This window comes from Acinonyx jubatus, chromosome B3 (genome assembly GCF_027475565.1).
Source record: "Acinonyx jubatus isolate Ajub_Pintada_27869175 chromosome B3, VMU_Ajub_asm_v1.0, whole genome shotgun sequence".
NCBI lineage: Eukaryota > Metazoa > Chordata > Mammalia > Carnivora > Felidae > Acinonyx > Acinonyx jubatus.
The window spans coordinates 74,722,659-74,748,395 of record NC_069386.1 but is presented as its reverse complement, the minus strand read 5'-3'; the positions used below and the strand labels follow the sequence as shown (position 1 = coordinate 74,748,395).

Here is a 25,737-nt window from a genome sequence, read left to right as displayed (position 1 = left end):
TGAACTTCTTTTAAGAACAATTTCATCAGTGTTCAAGAGAGACATTTATATGTGGTTTTATTATAATGCCTCTGATTTAGCAGAGGCTGACCTCATAGAATAAGTTTGGAAATTTTCCCTCCCTTTCCCCTTTCTGGAACAGTTTGTGTAAAATTTCTTCTCTAGATATTTGGTCAAATTCACCAGTGGAGCTATCTGAGCCTGGAATTTTCCTAGTGGGAAGGTTTTAAACTATAAATTCAATGTCTTTTAATAGATATTGGATGACTCACATTGTCTATTTCTACTTCTAGAAGGTTTGGTCATTTGTGTCTTGCATGGAAAGTGTCCATTCATCCAAATTGTAAAATTTATTGTCAGGAAGTTGTATATAATAAGCCCTTATTATCATTTTAATATCTACACAATCTGTAGTGATGCCTTTAATCTCATTTCTAAATACTGGCAATTTGTGTCTTCTCTCTGTCTCTCTCTCTTTTTTTCATGATCAGTGTGGTTAAAGGGTTGGGTTATCAATTTTATTGATCTCCAAGAACCAGCTTCTGGTTTCATTGATGGTTTCTATTCTTTTTCTGTTTCTTCTTTCATTTGTTTCATAGTTCAAGTTTCATTAACTTGATCTTTATTATTTCCCTTCTTTTGTTTACTTTGGGTTTCATTTTCCCCCTGCTTCTAATTTTGTAAGGTGGAAGCTAAGATATTTGATTTGAGAACTATCATCTCTTCAGTACTGCTTATACCAGAATTTCACAATTTTGATATGTCTTTATTTTTGTTTAGTTCATAATGCTTATTTTTCATTTTGATTCCTTCTTGGTCCTATAATTACTATTTAAAAATAAACTGGGGCGCCTGGGTGGCTCAGTCGGTTAGGCGTCCGACTTCAGCTCAGGTCACGATCTCGCGGTCCGCGAGTTCGAGCCCCGCGTCGGGCTCTGGGCTGATGGCTCAGAGCCTGGAGCCTGCTTCCGGTTCTGTGTCTCCCTCTCTCTCTGCCCCTACCCCGTTCATGCTCTGTCTCTCTCTGTCTCAAAAATAAATAAATGTTAAAAAAAAAAATTAAAAAAAAATAAATTACTTAGTTTCCAAATATTTGGGAATTATCAGTAGATACTTCTGTTACTGATTTTTTATTTGATCTATTGTGGTCAGAAAATATACTTTATATGTTTTAAATGCTTTTACATTTACTGAGACTTGTTTCATAGCCTAGCATATTGTTTATGTTGAAACATGTCCATTATGCCATTGAAGACTATGTTTTCTTCTGTTGTGGGTGGAATATTCTGTAAGTATCAATTATGTGAAGTTGACCGTATATGTTCAGTACCTGAATTGTTGGGTAGTATAATTTCAGAGGTTGATAAGTGATTCTGTTTCTTCCTTTGTGCTGGCACAATTTTGCTGGAGGCTATGATTTTGGTCTTTTGGATGGAGATTTGCTAATCACCTTTCAACCAATGGCAGCATTTTTCTACCTCTTAGAACAATGCAGTAAGCCGGAATCTACCTCACCAAAATGCTCAGAGCCCGTGGCCTAGAAATGGCTGACTTCATAGGCATTGAGATTCTAGCTGCTAAAAGACGTACGTGTTCTACATCATTCTGTGCAGTGCACTGCATCAAATCCAGATCCACCATGACTGTCAAATTTCTTCATTTCTATCAACTGAAGATTTCATGTTTTTTTTTTTTTTGCTTTTGAACTTGGCTATAAATTTTTCATAACTTTTCAAATATTTTAAGTGGAATGAATGTCTGTGTGTTTGATGTGAGACAAAGGAAGCTTTTTGTATTTTCTCAGTGTGGCATCTTGACTGAAAACACTTAATCTGTGTTTTCTGTAAATGTTTTTAAGTCTTGGTTACCATCATTCTAAACCAGAGGATTACTATTTGAATAAACATGTTGAACAAGGTGGCATTAATATTATACATTTGTTTAAAAAAATTTAGCAGGTACAGCTCTTTCCTACCTCCAAATCCACCTTTGAGAGATTTTTGAATAGTGGTTTTAAAGATACGTCACTTAATAACATTGTAAAGCATTCTTGTTCATGTTAAGATATGGTTTGGTTATCTTTTTGATATTATTAGAAATGAAATTAGAGGGGCGGATCAGTCGATTAAGTGTCTGACTCTTTATTTCAGCTCAGGTCCTGATCTCAGGGTAGTGAGTTCAGGCCCTGTGTTCCACTCCACCATGGGTGTGCAGCCTACATTAAAAAAAAAAAATTAGATAAATTTCTAATTTGCTTATTGCTAGAATCAGAGACGGAAATAGAAAAGGAGGGGCCTGGGGGGCTCACTCAGTGAAACATCTGACTCTGGATTGCATTGGAGCCCCACCCACATTGAGAATGCCCACCCTGTGTTGGACTCCATGCTGACACTGTGGATGGAGCCTGCTTTAGATCCTCTCTCCCTCTCTGTCTCTCTGTGCCCATCCTCCCCTCTAAATAAATACACTTAAAGTAAAAACCAACAACAACAACAAAGAAATAGAAAGGGAATTCATTGACTACCTCTCTTATTCTGACTGCTAATGAACTAATAGTAATTACAAAACAGGATTAATTCTATGCGTATGTCCTTTTGAGTTTGGCGTACTGATAGAACCATATGACTTGTGATGCTTTGATTCTTCTACAGCTTCTATTCAAATTACTTTGAAAATTTACTTCATACACCATCCCTCATGTTCACTTGGCCTTCCTTTGGCACATACATACAACCATATACATACATGCACATAAAGGTAGTGAAATTACATAACCTCACAGTAGTTAAGTACAATATTTGGATAACATGGAGTATGTGTATATTTTGTAATTCTTATTAAAATTAAGCCACAAAATTTTACATATTATTAAAGACCATTATTAAAGAATATTTTTTTATGTTCTAAAATGTATTTTTCAGTGAAGAATAGGAGAGCAAGCCTGCTAGGAAGGCTGTCATTGTACTGGGAGTGATGACAAATCATATGGCGACATTATAAACATTTTGGAGCCAACACTCAGCTCTGTTGGAGTCATAGTCTTAATATTTAGTGAGCATGCCCTCTAGTCTGAGCATCTCTATCTTAGGGAAATGTTATAAGTAGTAAATCAAATAAGATTAGGGTTTTTAAAAAGTGGGAGAGTTTCAATGAGGATAGCATAGTAGTTCAGCTCCAACACAACTCTTCCTCTGTTCTTTAGACACACAGTCTAATACTAGATGAAATAGTAAAGACCTAGCTTGTCTCAAATGTTCTGCCCAATTCTCTCTGTATGAAATTGAACAGCTGTATAAGGTGATGAGTTAGGATAAAATTTGGACCTTCTGGTGCTCAGGACAGATGTAGGCAGCAATATCTGAAGGTTTAATAGGGACGAAATGTGCCACACTAAGTGGAGTCTGGAGTCTGGGATGTACTACTGCTTATGAAAGGAGGCTGAAACATTGCCGACTTACTGCTTGGGGTTGTGGCTTTATAGGAGGCTTTGGGCTTAGGGAGGCAGGAAGAGAAAGACAGAGCTTCAGGATGAGAAATGGCTTCAAGCCATTTCACTGGCTCACTGGCCGGATCTGCTGATATAACCAATAAACATTACCTGGAGCAGGAGTCCCCAGTTGCCATTTTAAAACTTAAATGTAGAAGAGGGACCCAGCACCCTAGGCAGAAGCGGTTGCAAAACTCCAGATCCAAAGGAAAAGACAAACAAAAACAAGAACAAAACAAACCGGTAGATTCTCCTTCAAAAATATTTATTTCTCCCTCCCACCATGTAAGAAGTATATTTCTTCATCTCCCATATATTGGGCTTGGCTCTGTGGTATTTTAGGCCTACAGGATGTCAGCAGAAGCATGAACTGTGCTTGTAAGGTTGGACTATCCTTGACTTTCCTTCATGGCCACGAAAACATGAGGATCAAAGAAATGTAGAGCAGACATGGAGCCAAGCCCAGCTAAACACTTCTTAGATCCAAGTCTCCCACTGTTGACCTGTAGATCCAAGTGGGAGAGTAAATGATTGTTGTTTTAAACCACTGAGACTGCAGTAGTTTATTTTACTGAACATTATGGTGGTGATAGCTAAATAAACTAGAGAAAACAAAACAAAACAAAACAAATCCCATTTAAAATGATTGTTAACTCCCAAATCTAAAATGTAGGTAGTCTTTAAACCCATGTAATCTTATTAAGCACATGAGAGAAAGTAAAAAAAAAAAAAAAAAAAAAAGAAAATCACTTTTGGTGAAATTAATTTATTATGGTTTGACACAGCCTTTGAAATGATTATTTTAGGATATTAAAATAGATACATCATTTTGTAATACCTTTTAAAAAAAAGACATTTTCAAATAAAAACAGGAAGAAATGAAATAATAGAGTTGGAAAGAAAAGAAGACTGTGACTCATGGAAACAAAAAGCACAATATTTGAAGCTTTAAAAATAAATACAAAGGATAAACTCTAAATACAGTTGAAGACTAACTGATTGTTTCAGGTTATTTAAGCATAGAGGGGAGGGGAAAAAAACTTCCAAATGAGAAGTGTAGATTGAGAAACTCCCCCCCACACACACACACACACACACACACACACACACACACTACACTAGAAAGTTTCAAAAGAGAATTAAGAAATATTTTTATGTGCCTTGTTTAAGGAAAAACTTTTAGAATTTTTAAAATTTAAAGATCCTCAGAAAATTAAAAAAAATTTTTTTGTTTTACATTTATTCATTTTTGAGAGATGGAGAGAGACAGAGCACAAGCAGGCGAGGGGCAGAGAGAGAGAAAGGGAGACCCAGAATCCGAAGCAGGCTCCAGGCTCCGAGCTGGAGCCCGACGCGGGGCTCGAACTCACAAACCGCGAGATCATGACCTGAGCCCAAGTCGGATGCTCAACCAACTGAGCCACCCAGGCGCCCCAGAAAATTTTTTAGGATAACCCAAGATAAATAAAAACAAACCCACATCAGACACATTATAGTGAAATTAAAGAATATCAGAGGTAAAGGGGGGACATTTGAATTGTGTGTAGAGTAGCACTAATAGAACTTTCTGCCATGATAGAGATATTACATCTTTGTTGTCTAATATGACAACCACTAGCACATGTGGCTACTAAATACTTGAGATGTGACTAGTGTAACTACTGAGGTACTAAGTTTTATTTAAAGAATGTTAATTATAATTTAACTGGCCACACATAACCAGTGATTACTGTATTGGACTGCACAGTTCTACAGAGAAAAAAATAGAGAAGTCACTGAGGCCAATGACAGACTTCTTATTAGCTTCAACAGATGACAGAAGGCAATAAAAACCAGTCTCTGGGAGGAAATTACTTTCAACATATTTTTTTTATACCCAGTTAAACAACAATTATATTTTGGAAGTGAAACAAGAAACTTACCTTTCAGGTATTCAATGCAGGAAACATACTGCATTCAGATTTGTACATATACCCTTTAGATTTATTTAACGTACCCAGGGAATCCTCTTTTGGTGAGTGGATACCAAAAAAACTGCTACAATGATACATTTCAATAACATTCGGCAAGCTAGAGTTCAGGTCAGAAGAGTCATGAGTCACAAGTAGTGCATCCTTAGGTAAAAAAATTCTGTGGCCATTTCCAGATTTCCATGCCATATACTATAATTTTGACATTTAAGCCGAGTCCAGACTACCTTTTAGAACACTTTAGATCATTCCCAGTCAATTCAACTTGGAAAATGTGCACATTTCATTCCAGCACTTAGGCATATGTAAATACAATATAAAGTGGTTGGAAAAAGATCCATAACATATACAAAGTGGATTTTATCAATTAGGAACAATAAAATAGCTATTAAATGCAAGAACTTAGAAGGAAAATAGAAAACCAAGATATCTGATAAAAAATAGTAAAGTTAATTAATCATAGTCTGTAAAAGAAGAATGCTAATCAAAACATTACTAACCCTTTTAAATAGAATTCTAATATCTAGCAACAATAAGTAGAACAGGAATGAGCTTGTTCATTGAATGGTTAGACTTGTTGGGATTTCTTACTGCATTCAGAAGGAAGATAGATACATGTTAGATTAATTTATGGTTTTAACTGCATGTGCTTTGTTTTTTTAAAAAAGGATCACTTAAAAGAATATAATTGGATTATATAATTTCAAAAACAGGAAGAAAATAGTTTAATAACAATTCATATACTCAAAAGATCAAGAGTTTAAAAGAAATGAAATTGAAAACAAATCATAAAAAAAGGCTAAAATAAAATGATAGGAAAGGAATTATCATTCATATATAAACTAAAATAAAGAGGTATGGCAATATTTACATTTTAATAAAAAAGACCTTAAATGAAAACCAGCATAAGAATGAAGTGGTATTGCATATAATGTTTAAAGGAACAACCTGACAAAACATAGCTCCCACTAACTTGTATGTACCTATCAACATAATATCATCATATGTAATAAAACATGGACAGAATTGGAGACTGGCTTCCAGAATAGTGGTATGAGGTGCCCAGAGAAAGCTCTCTCCAGACAAACATCTTTTAAGCTGGTCAAAATTAGCAACAGTAATCGTTTGAAGTCTCTTGGAGGTTGGTCAAAGGGCTCACAGCATATTTGGGAGCATTTATTTCAACAAAATGTACAGAAACTCAATAAGAACAATGAGGTGCCATGGCATTCAAGCTACAGTTGCACCCCTCTCCAACAGCTCTGCCATATTGAACTATTTCAGCGGGCTCAGTGGCCAGATGGAAGCTCCCGTCTCTGCTAGTTCCCTAGGGTGATTGGAGCTATTCTGAGTGGTTTGGGCAGCCAGCGAATTATGGCAGATGATATTTTCCACAGCTATGTCCTGTGATAGACCTGCATTGAGAGACTAAAGACAGCCAAGCCATGCCTATCCTCCAGCAGAACTCTAGTCAGGAAGATATGGGAAGAGAAGTTGATGGAAAAAGCACCCCACTTTCCTGCTGCTCTGTGTCAAAGGAAGCTGCTCAGGTGTGCTCAGCAAGTTGGTGGTAGTTCCCATTTTCCCAGATTTGTAGGGCAAAAGACCTATTGTGGGCAATTTTGGCAACTGTGAACACCCAGCCAACCCTATACTCACTGACTTTGTGCTGCAGAAGATCCATACTTCATGGTGGCAGCAGCCAGTGGTGACACCAGTTTCCCCTAGCTACGCATATGCACGCCTCTTATTCCATAGGGAGAATCTAAGTGGGACAGCCAATGAAGAGATAGTTTCTCATCTGACCCAGCCTCTGCTTCTTAGCACAGAGGTTCTTTCCAGGGGATTGTCAAAGTAAGACTCAGACTGGCAATACCAGTCTTTCAAAGTGGCCAAATTTCACCTAGACCAGACCGTGGGACAATTTATGCCCCAGCACATTGTCAAAAACAATCAAGCAATCAGCTAACAATTAGTGGAGGCTAATAGTTGTATGTAATATCAATAAAGGCAAACTATTCAGAATCTTAATGAAGAGGTCAGGGGAAAAGATAGTGAAAGAAAGATAGTCTGGTTAAAGCCATAAACATCTGTGGTGTTTTGAGGAGGACTGTGTGCTGAAGTCTGTGTCCTTTTTGGAGTGATGTCAGAGACACATTTTGTGGGGAAATAGATTTCACTGATCTAATCCAGGCCTGGCACTAAAAAACAAACCAACAGGGGCGCCTGGGTGGCACAGTCGGTTAAGCGTCCGACTTCAGCCAGGTCACGATCTCGCGGTCCGTGAGTTCGAGCCCCGCGTCAGGCTCTGGGCTAATGGCTTGGAGCCTGGAGCCTGTTTCCGATTCTGTGTCTCCCTCTCTCTCTCTGCCCCTCCCCCGTTCATGCTCTGTCTCTCTCTGTCCCAAAAATAAATAAACGTTGAAAAAAAAAAGAAAACCAACAGACCAGCAAACAACAACAAACCTCAGAAGTATCATTTACAATTGCTATAGTGTATTATCTGAAAGGTCTAATTTTTGAGGAAAAAAACACATTTAAAGAAATAGAAATGTGTGACTTATACAGAGGAAAAAAGGCAGACAACAGAACAATAAAAAGTACCTCAGAGCCCAGATGTTGGGTTTGGAAGACAAATACTCTAAAGCAGCTATTATAAACATGATCAAAGATCTAAAGGAAAGCATATTTCAAAAAATTAGAGTAAGGTATAATGACAACATCTCATCAAATAGACATCAATTAAGATATAAAAATAACCAAATAGAATTTAAGAAACAAAACAGATGAACATAGGGCAAGGGAAGGAAAAATAAGATAAAAACAGGGAGGCAAAACGTAAGAGACTCTTAAATACAGAGAACAAACTGAAGGTTGCTGGTGGATGAAGAGATGGGCTAAGTGGGTGATGGGCATTAAGGAGGGCACTTGTTGGGATGAACACTGGGTGTCATATGTAAGTGATATATAGTTAACTATATGTTAACTAATTTGAATTTAAATTTTAAAAAGATGCTTTCTTCACAAAAAAATAAATGAGAATTCAAAAGTTGACAAATAAGTAATAAAAATGAAAAATTCACTGAAGGGACTCAACAGAAGATTTGAGTTGACAAAACAAAAAAGAAAACAATCAGCAAACTTGAAGACAGATGAATAGAAATGATGCAATCTGGAGAACAGAGAAAAAAGAATGAGGAAAAATGAACAGAGCCTAGAAAAATGTGGCATACTATTAAGTACATGAACATATGCATAATGGGAGCAGCAGAAGGAAAGTAGGGAGAGAGGAGCAGAAAAAATATTTTAAAAATAATGGCTGAAAACAAGCAGAATTTGTGAACTGGGACTCCCATTACACTTACATTAGTTAGCCAATTGGTGTCCCACATTTCTCTGAGGCTCTGTTCAATTCTTCACTACAATGTGGGAAGTTTAAAAATTCTTATGTTGGGGGCACCTGGGTGGCTCAGTCGGTTAGGCCTCTGACTCTTGATTTCATCCCAGGTCATGATCTCGTGGTCTATGAATTTGAGCCCTGAGTCCGGCTCTGTACTGTTAGCACAGAGCTTGCTTGGGATCTCTCTCTCTCTCTCTCTCTCTCTCTCTCAATCTCTCTCTCTCTCTCTCTCTCTGACTCTTCCCCCTTTCTCAAAAATAAATAAAATTTTAAAAAATCCTATGTTGTATGTTCTAATCTCCTAAATTAAAACATCATTTGCCTTTATTAAAGAGATCAAGATCAGCTTTCTGCCATTGAACAATTTATTTTATCCAGGCAGTTTGCTATCTTGTAGTTGTTTACTTTTATGTTTGAAACAAACTCTATATACAGATTCTCACATCATTCATTGTACACTCCTAGTTTTATTGCTTTTGCTAGTCTAAGTTCATTCTAACTTTGGTATTTTCAACATTACTATTTTTAAGTATGTGACCATAATTTTCTATCCATATTTAGTTATATCCTAGTAAATGGATTGTTGGCACATTAAAAAAGTGAAATCCTACCAGACTTTTCTGGTTTTGCCATATTATCTTTAGTTGTTCTGACTTTTTTTGGTAACAAATTAGGAATGGTTTTATCTTTTTTATGCTTTAAATTTTTATTCTTTTAGGCATGATCATGGGACCATACCTACTTTTGCTCCAAATAGTTTGAAATGTGCTTTCTAATCTCTAGGGTACATTTATGACTATACTTGGTATGGTCTTTCTTGGATATAAAAATATTATACTACTCTTTATTGAACATCTACTAAGTGCTAGACACTTTATAAGAACTTATATTTACTGCATTGATTCTCTCATTTAATCTGAGTGTGAATCCATGAGATATGATTATCTTTCACATCTTGCTGGTGAGAAAATAGGTTTCACTAATATTTCAAGGCCACATATCTGGTGACGAAATTGGGATTTAAAAATCAGACTGTATGAATCTAAAGTTGTGCTCTTTTTACTTTATTGTCTCTTAGACACAAACTCTGAGATATGTTAATACTTTCCCCCAAAGTTAAGAGTTTCCAGTTTTGATTGTCTTTTATATTGTTGAAAATTTCACAGCAGCTTCCTGTGGTTCCAACAGCATGCCTTAGAGGAATAGAAAGCCTTGCTGTCAGACTTGTCTGATAAACTCAAGAGCTTATTAATACGAAGAATGTCAAAAGTATCTGTCCTAGAGTTTATTAGAAATTTTCTGTTTTTTTTTAGTATAAAGATATATATCATTAGAAGCTAAACAAAAACAAGGGAAAGGGAACAAAAAATAATAAGATTATATAATATTTATGAGCTCTCACTGTATAGAAGATATTAAACTGAGGATCTTACAGAAATAATCTAATTTAACATTTACAAAATTAAGTAATGCTGTATCATATAATTATTCTCAGTACCCATCGAAACAGAAAAGGCCTGGAGAATTCAAGAAATTATTTAACATGCTTAATGGTGTGTAACTGGTAGCAGGGCTGTTTTCACATCTGACTATGTCTGACCTTGTTTGTATTCTTAATCATTGTGCAACTCTAGAAAGAACCTGTTATAAAAAATCACAAGCCATAATTGTGACCAAGATACTAATTTTTAGTTCTTGTATATATTTATTTTCTAGTGATTTGTATCAATTATTAAATGTGTGCATTTAAAAAATTCTCCTGATCTTGTTTTTGGAAGTGACCCCAATATGATATAATAATGAGGAGCATTTATTGAGAATTTATTGCATGCCCTGTAAGGCACAACATAAGTAAATAGTAGCCACTCAGAAGTCTTCTCCCTCTGCTGTCACATTCAGTATACACATGCTGTTTGTAGAATTAGCAGCAAATCTGGGAATGCTTGAAATTATGAAATTTTCAGCTAAAAGAACTTTTAACTTTTCAGCATTTTAAGATTAGGTATTTATGAGTGCACTGAGCATTAAACGATTAGATCATCTAAGGATATCTTGAAATGAACAAGATTAGAGTTATCCATTCTATTTCTAGACGAATTTGACTATGGTAGACTCATTATGCTATCCCTAAATTACAACTAAATTTCTCCAATAATTTATTTTCTTTCTCGGATTTGCCACTGATTCTACAAATAGTGTACTGAGTATGACTGCAGAAAAAGTAGAGTCCTCCCAAGAAATTTTATAGCTTTCTGTGTGTACAACATTTTTGCCATAAGCATCTTTGCTATAGATGTCTTTGCCACAAGTATTTTTGCCACAAACATTTTTTCAGGATAAGAAATTGGTCATAAGGCAATTTTTGCCACACACACACTACATATATATGTATATATGTATACACATACACATATACACATGTACATATATATACATATACATATATACATATATGTACGTATATGTATATACACACACATACATATATATAAAATAACTGTTTGACAGTTTGGTTTCATCAATTGATTGAAAATTTGGTTTCATTTCTCCATGACACAGTACTTTCATTTTTATATAAGTCTTAGCCCTCATAATGGCCCACGTAGTGGCGCAGAGTTTTGAACTTACATTTCCCATAGAACTTTGCATTGTCTATCATTGGCATATGACAATATGCCGAGAACAACAGCATAGAAAGTCTTCACAATTCAATACAAAGCTCAGTAACAAATATACATCCTAGTAGGGTTGAGTCCTTGAACAACACAAGTTTGAACTGCATGGATCCACTTATATGTAAATTTTTTTTAATTAATGTGATACAGTACTATAAATGTATTTTGTCTCCTTTATGATTTTCTTAAAATAACTTCATTTTCTCTCACTTTATTGTAAGGATATAGATAAGACATATAAACCTACAAAATACATCATAATTGGTTATGTTTCAACATGGCTTCTGGTCGACAATAGGCTATTAGCAGTTAAGTTTGGGGGGAATCAGAAGTTACACACAGATTTTTGACTGTAAGGGGGGTCAGCACCCCATCCTGCATTGTTCAAAATAAAACCACTTATTTGCTCAGCATTGCCACAAATCTATATACATTTTAAATTTATTCAAATATTTTATATTTCACAATAAAGTCATTCTTGACAGTTTAGTTTTCATGTTTTATAATGAAACTTTTAATGAATGTCACTCTTTTATTTTATGGCAAAACTGCCTTCTAGACAATTGACTAGGCAGTAAAATGCTTACGGCAATGATGTCTAAGGTAAAGATGCTTACAATGAAAGTACCTAGAACCAAAATTCTAAATAAGTCCTAGCATAGTAGCTTTTTAGCTTTGATGACCTTTTTATGAGATTGAAGTTTTTGGTTTCATGGACCAAAGTGACAACAAAGAGAAGGCTCTAAAAGAATTGATGTATTCTCCAAGGCATAAGACTCATTCAGGTCGAAAGAAGCAAAGTCGGTTCTTGTTTTTATAGCCATGTGTACTTTCAGAAAGCATGATGCCACATTTTCAAATTCAAAATATTAATTAGCATGTGATATATGGAAAGACTTACACAGAGACCTTTTCTTTTTCCCCTTCCCCCACCTTTCTTCTTTACTCTCTCCCCTTCTTTCTTTTTTCTCTCTTTAGTACTTTGTTCCTTATCTTCCATATTCTCTTTATCTCTTATTTTTCCCTTCCTTTTTGTATTTTATTTCTTAATCTCATTCTCTTTTTTGGACAATATATTGCAAAGCATTTCTTTGTTATTTCATTATCTGGGAGACATTCTATATCTGTACTAAGCAGCATTAAATGGATGAGTCTCATTTCTGCTTTGTCTTTATGTCCTCAGAGTCCTTCACTGTGCCACCAAAGAATGGTGTCCTTGAATGGCATATGGGTGAGGAAATTCATTTTCCTCTGTCAATAGCTATGCTTCAATTGACCTATTTAGATATAGAATACAATTCCAATTATAGTAACTGCATACTGCAAGATAAAGACATATGCCCCGAAGCATTATTATACATAAAAGACAATTGATAGAGTATACCTAGTCCATAATGTTGGTGATGATCTTGTTTCTCTCATTGGGAGTCTCAACTCTCCCTAGGATGTGACACTTTGGAGCTATAATCTTCATAAAACAAGAGAAACCATGAAGGCCAGAAGAGTTCACCAACTGACCCACAGTTGTAACACCTAAGAGAGAAGAGCAAAAGTAATTGCCTCTATTGGTTCAGCCTCATTCAAATCTTCCTTACTTGACCTTCAGTAAGATAGTAGTAAGTATTGGCTCCTTTATTGGAGAGTTTCTGATGTTTTACTCTCAAGATGTTCTTACCTAAGACTTGAGAAACCAGTTCTTGAGAAGAGCCTCATGAAATAAATAAAGCAGGGTTTGAAGAAAGAATGTGAATGTCTTGTATAAAGACTTGCATTTTAGGAATGACTTATTGGTGGCTACCGGGTCCCTAAAACTTTCTTTTATACCAGAACATATACATCCCCTGCTGTGTGAGTTATTTTCCATGGCTGGTTTATCAGAAAGCAGCAGTGTGAAATTACTTAAAGACTACATCAAGTGGGAGGAGAAAAGGAGAGAATGCACCATAAAGGCGGACAAGAAGGGTGACTTGGAGCTAATTGAGAATGCTTGTTCCCTGCTCAAACATGTCTTTTCCTAGTGCAGATTCCCATTTCTCTTGTGAGGAAGTACAGAGGAAGATGCAAAAACAAAAACAAATATCCTAGCTGACCCGATTGGCCTCGTGACTTGTAAGTGGTTACCTTCCAGCTGACTTATGTGGTGACATGAATGTCAGAGAGTGGAACAGTGAGCAAAGACAGCCTCATTTACATAAGTGGAAAGCAGTTGGTGAGCAACTGTGGGAAAGCAACGATCATCTGACATGACACAATCTACAACTGTGAGAACGTGAAGGCTTGGGTATTCCTTCCTAGGTAGTGACGGAAGCTTAGCGACAAACCTAGGACTGGGAAGAGTCCAGGCTGAAGGGGTTGGGTGGAGAGGGGGGAATGAGAGACAGAAGTAAAGAGCGAGGCAGACAGACAGAGAATGACAGAGAGAAGGGGAGAGAGTGAGAGAGACAGACAGACACAGTCTAGCAACTCAAGTAAGGAACGCCTATAGCCCCCCGCGCAGTATTAAGGCTGTACTTCACTTAGAGGCATGAAAGCACCAAACGTCAGAGAGTAGAAACTTGGGAGAGGATAGTTACCAGCTGAATTTTTATTACAGAGCTATAGAAAGAAGGGGAACAGGGTGGGGAAAACTCACAATAAACAGGACTAATATTTGCAGTGACATTTTGAGAGTAAAGGAGAATATTCATCTACTCCCTGACAGGTGCTTATATACGGTAATGACATTTTTTTTCCATCCAAATGCTACTTAGATTGGTACTTTTTTTTAATATACAAGGTAATTTGGGACCAGAAGCTTAAGCTGGGTGCCTACACTTTTATCCAATGCCATTTACTTTTTGTGGCACATAATATCTCATTTGGATCCTGTTTTTCTTGTTTGTTTTTTTTTTTGTTTTGTGTGTGTGTGTATGCATATCTTTGATCTCAGTAGAGACCCTGTGATGATGACATAGGAGTGTGACCTATCTCAATTGGTCTCTTTTTCTCTCTTACTCCTTTTAACGTCAGCAGGACAAGTGCAGAGGTGGCAGGGGAGATATATACCTCTTTTCTCTTGCTTTTCTGATATTCATAATGATTCTAGATGAAACTTAGAAACAAGAGACTAGGTACCTGCCTCTTTTTCCTTCTGGGTCCTATATTCTGGCTTCCATATTTAATGCTATTCCCCCTCTTCTGATTTTAAGGGAGGGAAAATGTATCAACATCTTAGATGCCCACCCATAGAGGAGAGGAGTCTGGATGAAGAGAGGGCTCCTTTTGCAGCTGAATCCTAGGTGTCAATAGCACAACAAAGCAACGAGGCAGGGGAAGAATAGACTTCCTCAGACCTCCGCTGCCTTCTCCTTAGCAAGCTGTTGTTCCCTGCATTCATTTGTGTTTGTGAACTTATACCAAAATGAAACAACCAGGGTACCCACAGGTCCACAAGTGCGGAAAGGGTAGCTTCTCCCTCAGTTTAGAAAGCTGACATGGATTGAATTTAGGGCAAATAAATCTTCCAAGTTGTAAAGACTCCCCTCCTCTCTTCTTTTACCAAGCATATTCATAGCATTACAGTAAGTTTGTGTATGTTTCGGTCTTTGACCCTTAGAGATCAGCTGGTTTGGCCTCTATCCACACTTTTCGTATGAGGAAAGTAAAGCATGGACATGTCAATGGATGTTGCCAAATGGCAGCCAGTTAGATGAGGACAGATTCTGAACAGAATCTGAGAACAGATACTGAACTTGAATCCAGGTCTCCCACTTTTTAGCCTAGCTCTTAACCCAGTGTGCTACCATTTCACACCCTATGCTATAAACAGGAGTTTTTTTGTTTTTTGTTTTTAAACCATTTCTCTCCAGCTTTTAGGTCTTTGCAGGCTATTAACTATGTTTAAAGAATTTTTAAATGAAAGCTGTACTTTTTGGAAACCTAGAAGCCCACATATTTGTTTTGGGGTTGTGGGTTTTGGTTTTATTCTTGTTCTTGTTCTTGTTTCTCTTTCCTGTTTTCCCTCATAGTGAGGGTTTTCTTGTTTTTTGTTTTTTTAGAATGAAGCACTTGATAGATTCAGATCTTACACTTAGAGGAAAGTGCTCTACAATATAACATAATGGTTCAGGGCTTGGTGTTGGAGTCTTTTAGCTCTGGTTTGATTTGACTTTCACCCATTTGCTAATCACGTGACCTTGGGCATAGTCCTTAATATCTTAGAGCCTCAGTTTCCTCATCCTCAAAATCCTGGGGGGAAAAAAGTGCTTTATCATAGGACTGTGGTGATGATGATTAATTGAGGTAAGGTATATATAATGCATTATTTGCGTAGTGTTAGGCTCATAGTAAGTATTCAATTAAATGTGGCTCTGTGTGTGTGTGTGTGTGTGTGTGTGTGCACGCATACTTTTACGTGTGTTTACACTCATTGCTTATGATCCAGGAACAACTTTTTGTTCTACTCCGGTGATGCTGGATTAGTCTTGATCAGGACAGATAGCAGTTGGTCCTCAAGGCATAGTTATCAAGATGTGTAAAAAAAATGAGACACTTGGTAAGCAAACATAATAGCTTAACGTATCAGTTTGAAGATGGTATTTCAGCATTTTGAAAAGAGTGTTGTGTAGAAATATAGGCATTTCAGATAGTAATAGGTATTGTACAAAAAAAATCATTAGCTAAATGATTAAGGAAGGCTGGCTTACACAAATTAAAAGTTTTTTTTTTTCCTTTCTCCACAAGATTTCTCAGAGTTTTTAACTGCTAAAGGACATTGTGATTTCCAAAAATGGAATATCTGGCCAGGAAGCACTTTTTCTTCAGACATCTAATGGACCTAGACAGTCATTTTAGGTAAAGCTGTTCTATTCTTATTCCAATTACGTGGACACAATTCTAAACTCTTTTGGAAGGCTCTTGAGGGAATCACCTTGCCGTTCTGTGCAACTGAGGCCTAGTTTTTGTAATATTTTTTCTTTTCTTTATTTTTTTATTAAAAAAACAATAATTTTTCACCCTGAAACCTTGTTTCCTTCTTTATTTTTTATTTTTAATTATGGTAAAATATACATAACATAGAATTCACCATCTTAACAATGTTTTTAAATGTTGATTTATTTTTGACAGCAAGAGAGAGAGAGAGCAGGGGAGGGGCAGAAAGAGAGGGAGACACAGAATCTGAAGCAGGCTTCAGGCTCTGAGCTATCAGCACAGATCCCTATATGGTGCTTGAACTCACAAGTTGTGAGATCATGACCTGAGCTGAAGTCAGATGCTTACTTATCTGAGCCACCCAGGCGCCCCACCATCTTAACCATTTTTAAGTGCACAGCTTAGTAGCAGTAAGTACATTTACAATGCTGTGCAACCAATCTCTAGAACTCTTTTTATCTTACAAACGTGAAACTCTAGACCCATGAAACAATTCCCCATTCCCTTCTGCCTCCAGCACCTACCAACAACCATTTTCCTTTCCGTCTCTATAAATTTGGTGACTCCAGGTACCTCACATAAATGGAATAATATAAAATTTTTACTTTGGTGACTGGCTTATTTCACTTAGCCATCAGTCGGCATAATTAATACTAGCTCTTATAGCAGACAAATCTGAAACCTTCTCTGGCTGACATAAGACAGTTACTTTCTCACTCATACAGAGACTAGTCTGGGTCAGGTGGTCCTCCTACATCTTATGGCTATGTCCTGTTGACGACACAGACTCTAAGATGACTGTGGGAAGAGCAATGGGGAACGGGGTAGACATGGGGACGCCTGACTGCTTCGGCTGGCCCTGAAGTGACCTCTGTCATGCCTTCTTATAGTCCATTGGCTTGGCTTAGTAACATAGCACTAATCTATCTGGATGGAGGCTGGGAAATATAGGGGAACCCATGGAATTTCCGGGGGGCACTGACTTTGTGAGACATGCTTAATGAACTGTGTTTGATTAAACACACCAACAACTCTCATGACTTGGTTAAATTAACGTTTACTAAGTGGAGCACAGAATGCTGGCCAGTAGGTTGTAGTTCAGTAACAGACCACAAGAGAAATTGAGGCAGAAAAGCTTATTACGCACAGGCCCTGGAGGAAGGACAACTCGAGGGGCTGCATGGGGACACGAAGGCAGAGTAAAGAGAGAAGGCAGGACCTGGGGTCCATGCCTTTAGTAGTGTGAATGGGTAGGGTACTTTGGGGCTTCTCAGCTAGGGCTGGATTGATCCGTTGTAACCAAAGAGTTGTGTTTTGGTAAGTCCCCAGGGGGGTATTATCTAAGGAATGCATGAGGCATATAGGCACTGGGAGATAGGAGAGACAGTTGAAGTCACATTAGGAACTTCTATTTGCTTGTGACTCTAAAGCTGCTATCCAAGGCATGAGTTTGCAGGAGAGGCTAATGTCAGTTTAAAGTCCCTGCAGACTAGTTGGCCGAACAAAATGGATGTCCAGGCAGCAATATCATGGATTAATTTAGTTAAACTCTCAACACTAACTGTATTTGAAAAAGTAATAATAGATATGTGTATGTGATTTGTTTAGTCCACAAAACTGGTGGACACAGGAATTCATAAACCTCTTGCAATAACTCTGTGGTGTGCCACAGGGGTTTGTGGACAAGATGGGTTTCTAGGGTTCATCGTTAATCATAACAGCAATGTACTTTCAACTAGCAGAGAAGGAAGCTGGAACTTAGGACAATTTAATTTCTAGATAAGACCAGCACTAAATTCAACAGATGAGTGTATTTATTGTTTTTAAAAATTCTCCAGGAGGACATTAATGGTGACGTTTTCTCCCATAGCCACTCCTGTGATGAACTTAATTTCAGTTATTTTGATGTAGGATTTTGGAATTATTCCTTACTGTGCATTCTTCTTTGCCTCTATTGTGCAATACATTAAACTTGCCACTTTGATTTGAAACTTCTGTGTTGATATAGTTGTTTTGACTAATTGATCATGCCTTAAAGTTATTTTTAATTAAAGGGATATTCATTAATTCTCATGTATAAAACTGACTTAAATTCAGTGGAAAAGCCTGTGGCATATTAATTATATAATAATGTATGCTTTATACCTTATGGTTGACTGTCCATAATAATTATATGAACCCTATGCCTGTACTATACCAAAACACTCCATTAAAAAATGCTAAGGCTGGGGCGCCTGGATGGCTCAGTTGGTTAAGTGTCCGACTTCGGCTCAGGCCATGACCTCGTGGTTTGTGGGTTCGAGCACTGCATTGGTCTCTGCTGACAGCTCAGAGCCTGGAGCCCACTTCAGATTCTGTGTCTCCCTTTCTCTCTGTCCTTCCCCTGCTCATGCTGTCTGTGTCTGTCTCAAAAATGAATAAACGTTTAAGAAATTTTTTTTTTAATGCTAAGGCTATAAACCTGGTTGTTAAGCATCATATGGATGGACAAAGAAAAAAAGGAGCTGTTTGAGTGACTCCAACTTATAAAAACTACTGAATTCCATCAAAACATATTGCATATTGAAACACAGTGACAGTGTATAACAGTATTGCCTTATGCTTTGTTACAGTGGCTAATTTTAGCCCCTAACATAGTTTCTGGTGGCCTTGTCTAACACATTTGAGAAAAATAGATATTACTTTCCACCTTGCTGTGAACTCACTTGGGAAGCCTCAACTTCTTTCTCAAAAATAGAGCCAATATCCACTTATTTCAAAAATATATTTTTGGCAATGACTGGAATTTATTTGAAATTATATTTCTACAATAAGCATGAGGATTATCTTGCATTATCAGGTGTTCTTATGCATTTTGAATATACTTAAAATTATATATAATCTTTAATTAACACTAGATCAGGTCTTTATAAAGTTATAATCCAGAGTTATGATTTACAAATCGCTTGATTTTTTTTTTTGAATTAAATTTGGAGCATGAATATCCATAATGGATGAGATGTGTGTGGGGTTAGTCACAGAAGATTTGCATAGAGGTAACAATGTCTAGAAGATTCTCCAACATAAGGGGATATGGGGATCCAGATTTCCTAGGAGAAGTAGGAATAATAAAATCGTAGTTTTGACCAAATGTATATGGATGAATGAAAGAACTGGGTTCTATTGAATGATCTTCGAGAGTTCTGATTACAATATGAAAGCTCTGTAGCTCTCCTAGGTTATTTTCAAAGTGCATTTCTCAGCCCAAACTAAGCATTTTGGTTTCTGGTAGATTCGTTTTTGTCATTCTTTGAGCTGGGCTGGCTCATGCTCATCTATTCACTTTTATCATTAAAACAAACAAACAAACAACAACAACAACAAACAAACAAAGCAAAATGACATCCCCCAGTTCATATAAGAATCAGTGGTAGAAAAAAATATTAAATTTCTTAGTCCATTAGCTTTCACTTTGGGTCATAGCCTACAGAAGCACCCTGCGATACAAAGGATATCAAGTTATTTAAAAGTCTTCCTTGGTTTTGCTCGTTAGGAATATGTTGTTTTCCCAGTACACTGTGGTTTTTTTGTTTGTTTGTTTGTTTGTTTTGTGTTTTGGGTTTTTTTTTGCTAGAGAGAAATGTGAATTAATTTCTCGCCAGTTCTGTGCGTGGTTCCACTTTCATTTATATTAAAAGCATTCTATAAATCCTACAGGTTTGTTTTGGATTGTTTATAGAAATATACTGGGAAGGAAAGGAATGATTGCTAAGCTGGATTTCAGTAATGGAATAATCAGAGACTTTCATAGAGTTCGTTTTATTCCTTATTTATGATTTATAGTTGTTTCTTTAACTTCCTGCAAGGTACATGAAGGAGCATAAGCCAGAAGACTAGGAAACCATACATAAATATTTATTCAAATGTGTTATTTTTGCCTGATAACAATGTTTTGGGGTTTTTTTTTTTTTAAGTTTTCTCTATTGGAGCATATTTTTCAGAGCAGCTCACTCAAGTTTCTTTTCTGTTTTGTTTTGCTTTTATTTGTTTTTGCACATTAGCAGGGAAAAAGCAAAAGTTTTATTCTCCCAGAAGAAATTGCACTCACTGCAACTTTATCACACCCTACGTTGAAAAGCACGAGGATGTGATAATGATGCTATTACTATTGCTTCCCAAGGAGCACAGGTGAGAGGAAAAGCAAGCAAACCATCAGGTTACACTCCCAGTCTTGCCTTCTACATAATCTGAAACATAAAAAGAGCTTTGCACAGATCTGGAATTTATAATACCATTCTCAAAAGTCTGTGTGGGGCGGGGGGATGTGTGCGTGTGTATGCCCACCTTTTATGCCTTAACAATATCTCTAAGGATATTGACCTGATGTCGAAACAATGGATTGAAAAGTAAAAAAAAAAAAAAAAAAAATCAGACAGCTGCAAGCCCTAAACTGTCTTGACTCCCGTGCACCAATTTTACTGGATTAATCATTGTCTTGATGTTGCTAATATGAGCCAGAATAAGGTAATCTGTGTGCCTAATGATAAGCCCAAACACACCTCTCTCATTGATATCAAATGCAGACACTATGAAAGGCATATTAATAACCCTTAGCCCAGACATCAACTGGATGGTTGTGTTAACAACAGTGGTAAAGTGCTTGGGTTCTAGAATCAGAATGCTTTGCTTCACATCATGGCTCTGCCCTTCTCTGGCTGTGAGCCTACACAAGTTACTTAACCTTTCTGGGACTCAATTTCCTCCTCTGAAAAATGTGAGTATTCTACCCCAGTTTTGCTGTTGGGATTATATGCACTAAATGATTCAACTAAAAAATGTGTTAAAGATCTTAGTGCAATTCCAGACACTTAGTACTCAGTAAAATTAGCTAACATCAGTATGCAAAGTCTCGCTGAAGATTTTACAGTTGACTTACATTTCATCAGAGAATATTAGTTAGGTATCCAATAATTATGTCTAGAAGAACAGTGAGTCCATTCACACTGAAGGCACATTGAATGTGTTTTAAACATGATAGAGTACAAAACAACCCCTTTAGTGACTGAAGGAAAGAACTCTTTTGGCTCATTAAAACAAAATAAAGTAATACAACATACGACTTAGGGAAGGAAAGAAATTTGGTAGATGTTAGAAATGTTTAGCAATCTCTGATTTTCAGTGGAAGAAAAATGGAACCTAATGTAAGGCTCAGGGCAGACTCATTGCATAGGACAACTTGCTTATGAAATCTTTGTGACAGGAATCCCAAATTATACATCACTTCATTTAATAGCCAGAATTTTGGGGAATGGAATTTGGTGTTTGTTTTTGTTTTTAAAATATTAAATGAGTACTCATTGCTTAATATTTGCTCTTTGGCTTTGAATGATCTATTTAACGTATGCCATTTTTGTGGAAGCAGGATATAAGAGTATGTACTTTTTAACATCAAAAGCAGCCAAAGCAACAAAAAACGTTCCACAGTTTGTATTCCCCAATACATGTGAATATCAATAGTTAGCTTTCTCTTTTCTTTTCTTTTCTTTTCTTTTCTTTTCTTTTCTTTTCTTTTCTTTTCTTTTCTTTTCTTTCTTCCTTCCTTCCTTCCTTCCTTCCTTCCTTCCTTCCTTCCTTCCTTCCTTCCTTCCTTCCTTCCTCTTTCTTTCTTTCTTTCTTTCTTTCTTTCTTTCTTTCTTTCTTTCTTTCTTTCTTTCTTTCTCTCTTTCCTTCTTTCCGTTCTTTGCTTCCTTCACTCACTCATTTGTTCACTAATTAATTACTTTATTTATTTATTTATGCAAGCAAGTAAACAATCTGGCCTAAGTCACTCTCTATTTTATGATAGCTGGGATTATAATTGGACTTTTCTATGGCAATAGTCAACACCAGAAATTAGCAAAGCAATGTCTATTTTCTAAAAGGCAGTAAACATTTTTGAACATGCAAGAGCTCAGATAATATAATTACCATGAGGCCTTCTTGAACATACTATTAGAGGTTGATAAGAGATGAATAGACAAGCTAAACAGAAAGGTTAGTGAAGAATGTTAGGGGTGTAGGACTAAGACACTAGAACCATAAGGCTCTGATTGCAGGGTTTGCCATTGGAAGACTAAGTATTCAGATTTTAGGACTAATGTGCAAACCATTGTGTAAGTTATGGTTATAGAATATAATACAACTTTTGTAAATCTTGGCAATAAATCATGTAGCTAAAAAAAGTTAGGAAGAAAAGGGGAGTGTGTATAGGAAAGAAAGAACAAGTTTGGTTGTTTCTTTGTCTTTTATAACAGTGGATCAAAATATACACTTAGAACTGATAAATCTGGTAACAGAAGTATAAAGTCATTTAATAGTTAAAAGCTTAATGCTAAGGAAGATTTTTTTAATTTGCTAAAATTAAAGGTTAAGGACAGAGGAAATGGGATAGCAGAAGATCATTCTATAGACTAAATCACTATTCATATAGTATTTTGAAAGGAGCTGTGTAAGTAAATAATTAAGTGTACAGCTCTAATAAACCACTGCATTGATAACTATGTTGGGAAACTATAAATTATAACTTATATAAAGGGCAATTTAGTAATATATGGCAAAGATTTAAAAACACACGTATTCTTTGACTTAAAAATCCCATTCAAAAATTTATCCTGTGGGGTGACTCATGGCTTAGCTGGGTAAGCGTTTAACTCTTGATTTCAACTCAGGTCTTGATCGTAGAGTTGTGAGTTCAAGCCCCGTGCTGGGCTCCATATGGGGCATAGAGCCTACTTAAAAAAATTATCCTGTAAACTCCACTATGGATGAAATGAGATATGTGCAGTTATTTATTGTAGCATCATTTGTAAGTGAAAGATTAAAAACACCAAAATGTCCATAGGTAGGGAACAATTAAATAAAAAAATGTAAAAGCACACAATGAGAGGCAAATAAGGATAGGAAGTTTTATGTGTTGATATGGGATGATATCCAAGATATGGTAAATGAAAAAAAAAAATGAGCAGAAGACTGCATGCTACCGCTTGAAAAAAATTTAAAAAGAAATGCTTGTATGCATATTAAATATCTCTAGATGTATACCTATAAACTAGCAATTTACTTTACGGGGAGAACTGAGTGCTAGTGTTAGAGGTAGGGAGGGAAGTTCCTTTTAGAACCTCTGCTCATTTTTAAATGTTAGAGCAGTAGTATTTATTACATTTAAAATGAATTAAATATAAATTAAAGAACATCAAGGAGCATTCATCTGTGTCATTTGCAACCTCAGTGAAAATGGCTCATCAGAATGGTTTGAATGGAGTAGGTTGAGAGGAAAATGTGGATTAAGAAATTGGAGAAAGGACAATAGACACGTGGGCATATTTTTAATAAGTTTACAGGTGTTTGAATTTCTAGATCAGGGCAATAGAGTTAGGAGATTTTGTTTTAAACAGTCAATAGATAAAGATAGACGATAACAGAACTGTAGATAATGGGAAAGACTGGCAGTACTCCAGTATATTTTCATGTTAGTGGGGGATGATCCAGTATCTGGGATACAAATTTCACCCAAAATAATGACTGTGGTTTTGAAACACTAGTTTTGTATTTTTTTTTCTTTTTGTATCAAATTCTGTTATGAAAGGGGACAGGGATGATAACTGAATAGATGGAACAAAGCCATATGATCATGGGAAAAGGCAGTCTTGGTGGGGCCAGCAGGCAGTATGGTATATTGTATCCACTCTGCTGGTCCTGCTACTTTGAGATGCCACCAGTATCCACAGAATGAGCTGCTTGGGTGAGTTGAAGGGAGGAGCAAGCGACAGGGAGTTCTGTAGATGTAGCCCTACAGACCAAATGGAATATGGTTATTGTGTGAAAAAGAGAGGTAGAGAAAAGTTATCAAATGTTTCTATTTCAAGATCTACAATTAAGTAGGGATTTATTTTGCCTTCCATTCCGACCTGTATTCTACTTTTGTAGTTTATCCGTACCTTTTGAGAAAATTTATTTTGTTTATTGCATCTGCCTATTACCACCCCCTTCCCCCATACTGTGGTTCACACCCAACCCAAGCCATGACCACCTACACCCAGATGTCTTCTCTCTTCCTGTCCCTTTTCAATGTGCTATTCTATGGCTTTCTATTTCCATCCTGTGAAAGTTATTCCCCTTTCTCACTGATGGACTCTCTGCCTTCTTCTGATGCAACTTCAGTTTTTGGAAGTCTCAATGGACAATATAGGCAAGTAGGGGGAGTTATTATTGCATATTATTTTGGTAGATGAAGGAGTAGAAGAAATTCTAGCACCTACCATAGGGTCTGTGAATTGAACACAGGGTCAGGAAGTATTATTTAAGATAATGAAGAGTGTTCACTTTGGCAGCACGTGTACGAATATTGGAATGCTACAGAGAAGATTAGCGTGGTTCTTGGCCAAAGATGACACGTAAAATAATAAATAATCCAATTTCAAAAGAAGTGGAATTTGGTTTAATTCAAGGCAGCTCTGGTGACAGAGCTAACACAGAACAGAACCAGGCTTTTCTTTCATAATATGCAAGGTTTTCATTCTGGTCACCTAACTCCCAGTTTGTTATATTGGGCTTTCTTAATTAGATAGGCAGTCGGTCTGAAGATGTCTCAAATCCTTTCCAAATCTTAATAGGTTATGACCATTGGGTTCATTCTCTACTTATCACTGAAGCTCATTCTTAAATCGGCATTGCTTGTGAAGTCAACTCGCTTATAGTAAAGTGATTCGCTTTTTAGTAAGATATTAGTTCTAAATCAAAATAATTTCATCTTTAAAAAAGTCAACATTCCTAGGTATTCACCCAGCTTTTGCTGTATAGAGGGATTATTGAAATGAGCTGAGACAGATGCACACGACAGCACAGGCTTCTAGCATAGCAAAGGCAATCAAGATGAGAGACAACTGGCTCGGCTGTTCAAAAGAAGGGATAGGTACTGGTTCCAGACCTGCTCCAGAGGGAAGCTCAAAGGTGCTCAGCACTGGCAGAACAAAGAACCCCAGGAAGGAGGCTTTGCTCCAAAAGAGAGGTTTTTGCTTCAGGAGAAGACTGTTCCAGGAAAAGAAAACTAGCTGTTTCAAACTCGAAAAAAAAAAAAAAAAAAAAAAAAAAAAGAAGCTGATCTCATAGCTCTTAGCAAAATAGTGAGTAGAAAAGAAATATTAACTTGAATCCAGCTGAGAGAAGTGGATCAAAGTAAACCTATTGCATATCTAGGGAAAGAAATGACTGTTTCTTGTACTGAGCTTTGGCCTGCTTTTCCCTTGTTTTATATTTTGTATTTTTCTATTATTTATG

At 36.6% G+C, this 25,737-nt stretch overlaps 1 non-coding gene across 1 annotated transcript; it reads left to right on the top strand.

Moving 5' to 3' along the window:
- Nucleotides 1–24,775: 24,775 nt before the first annotated feature.
- LOC113601601 (U6 spliceosomal RNA) lies at nucleotides 24,776–24,881 on the top strand. The gene has a single exon (XR_003422897.1). It is a non-coding gene; the product is annotated as a U6 spliceosomal RNA (small nuclear RNA).
- The last annotated feature ends 856 nt before the right edge of the window (nucleotides 24,882–25,737 follow it).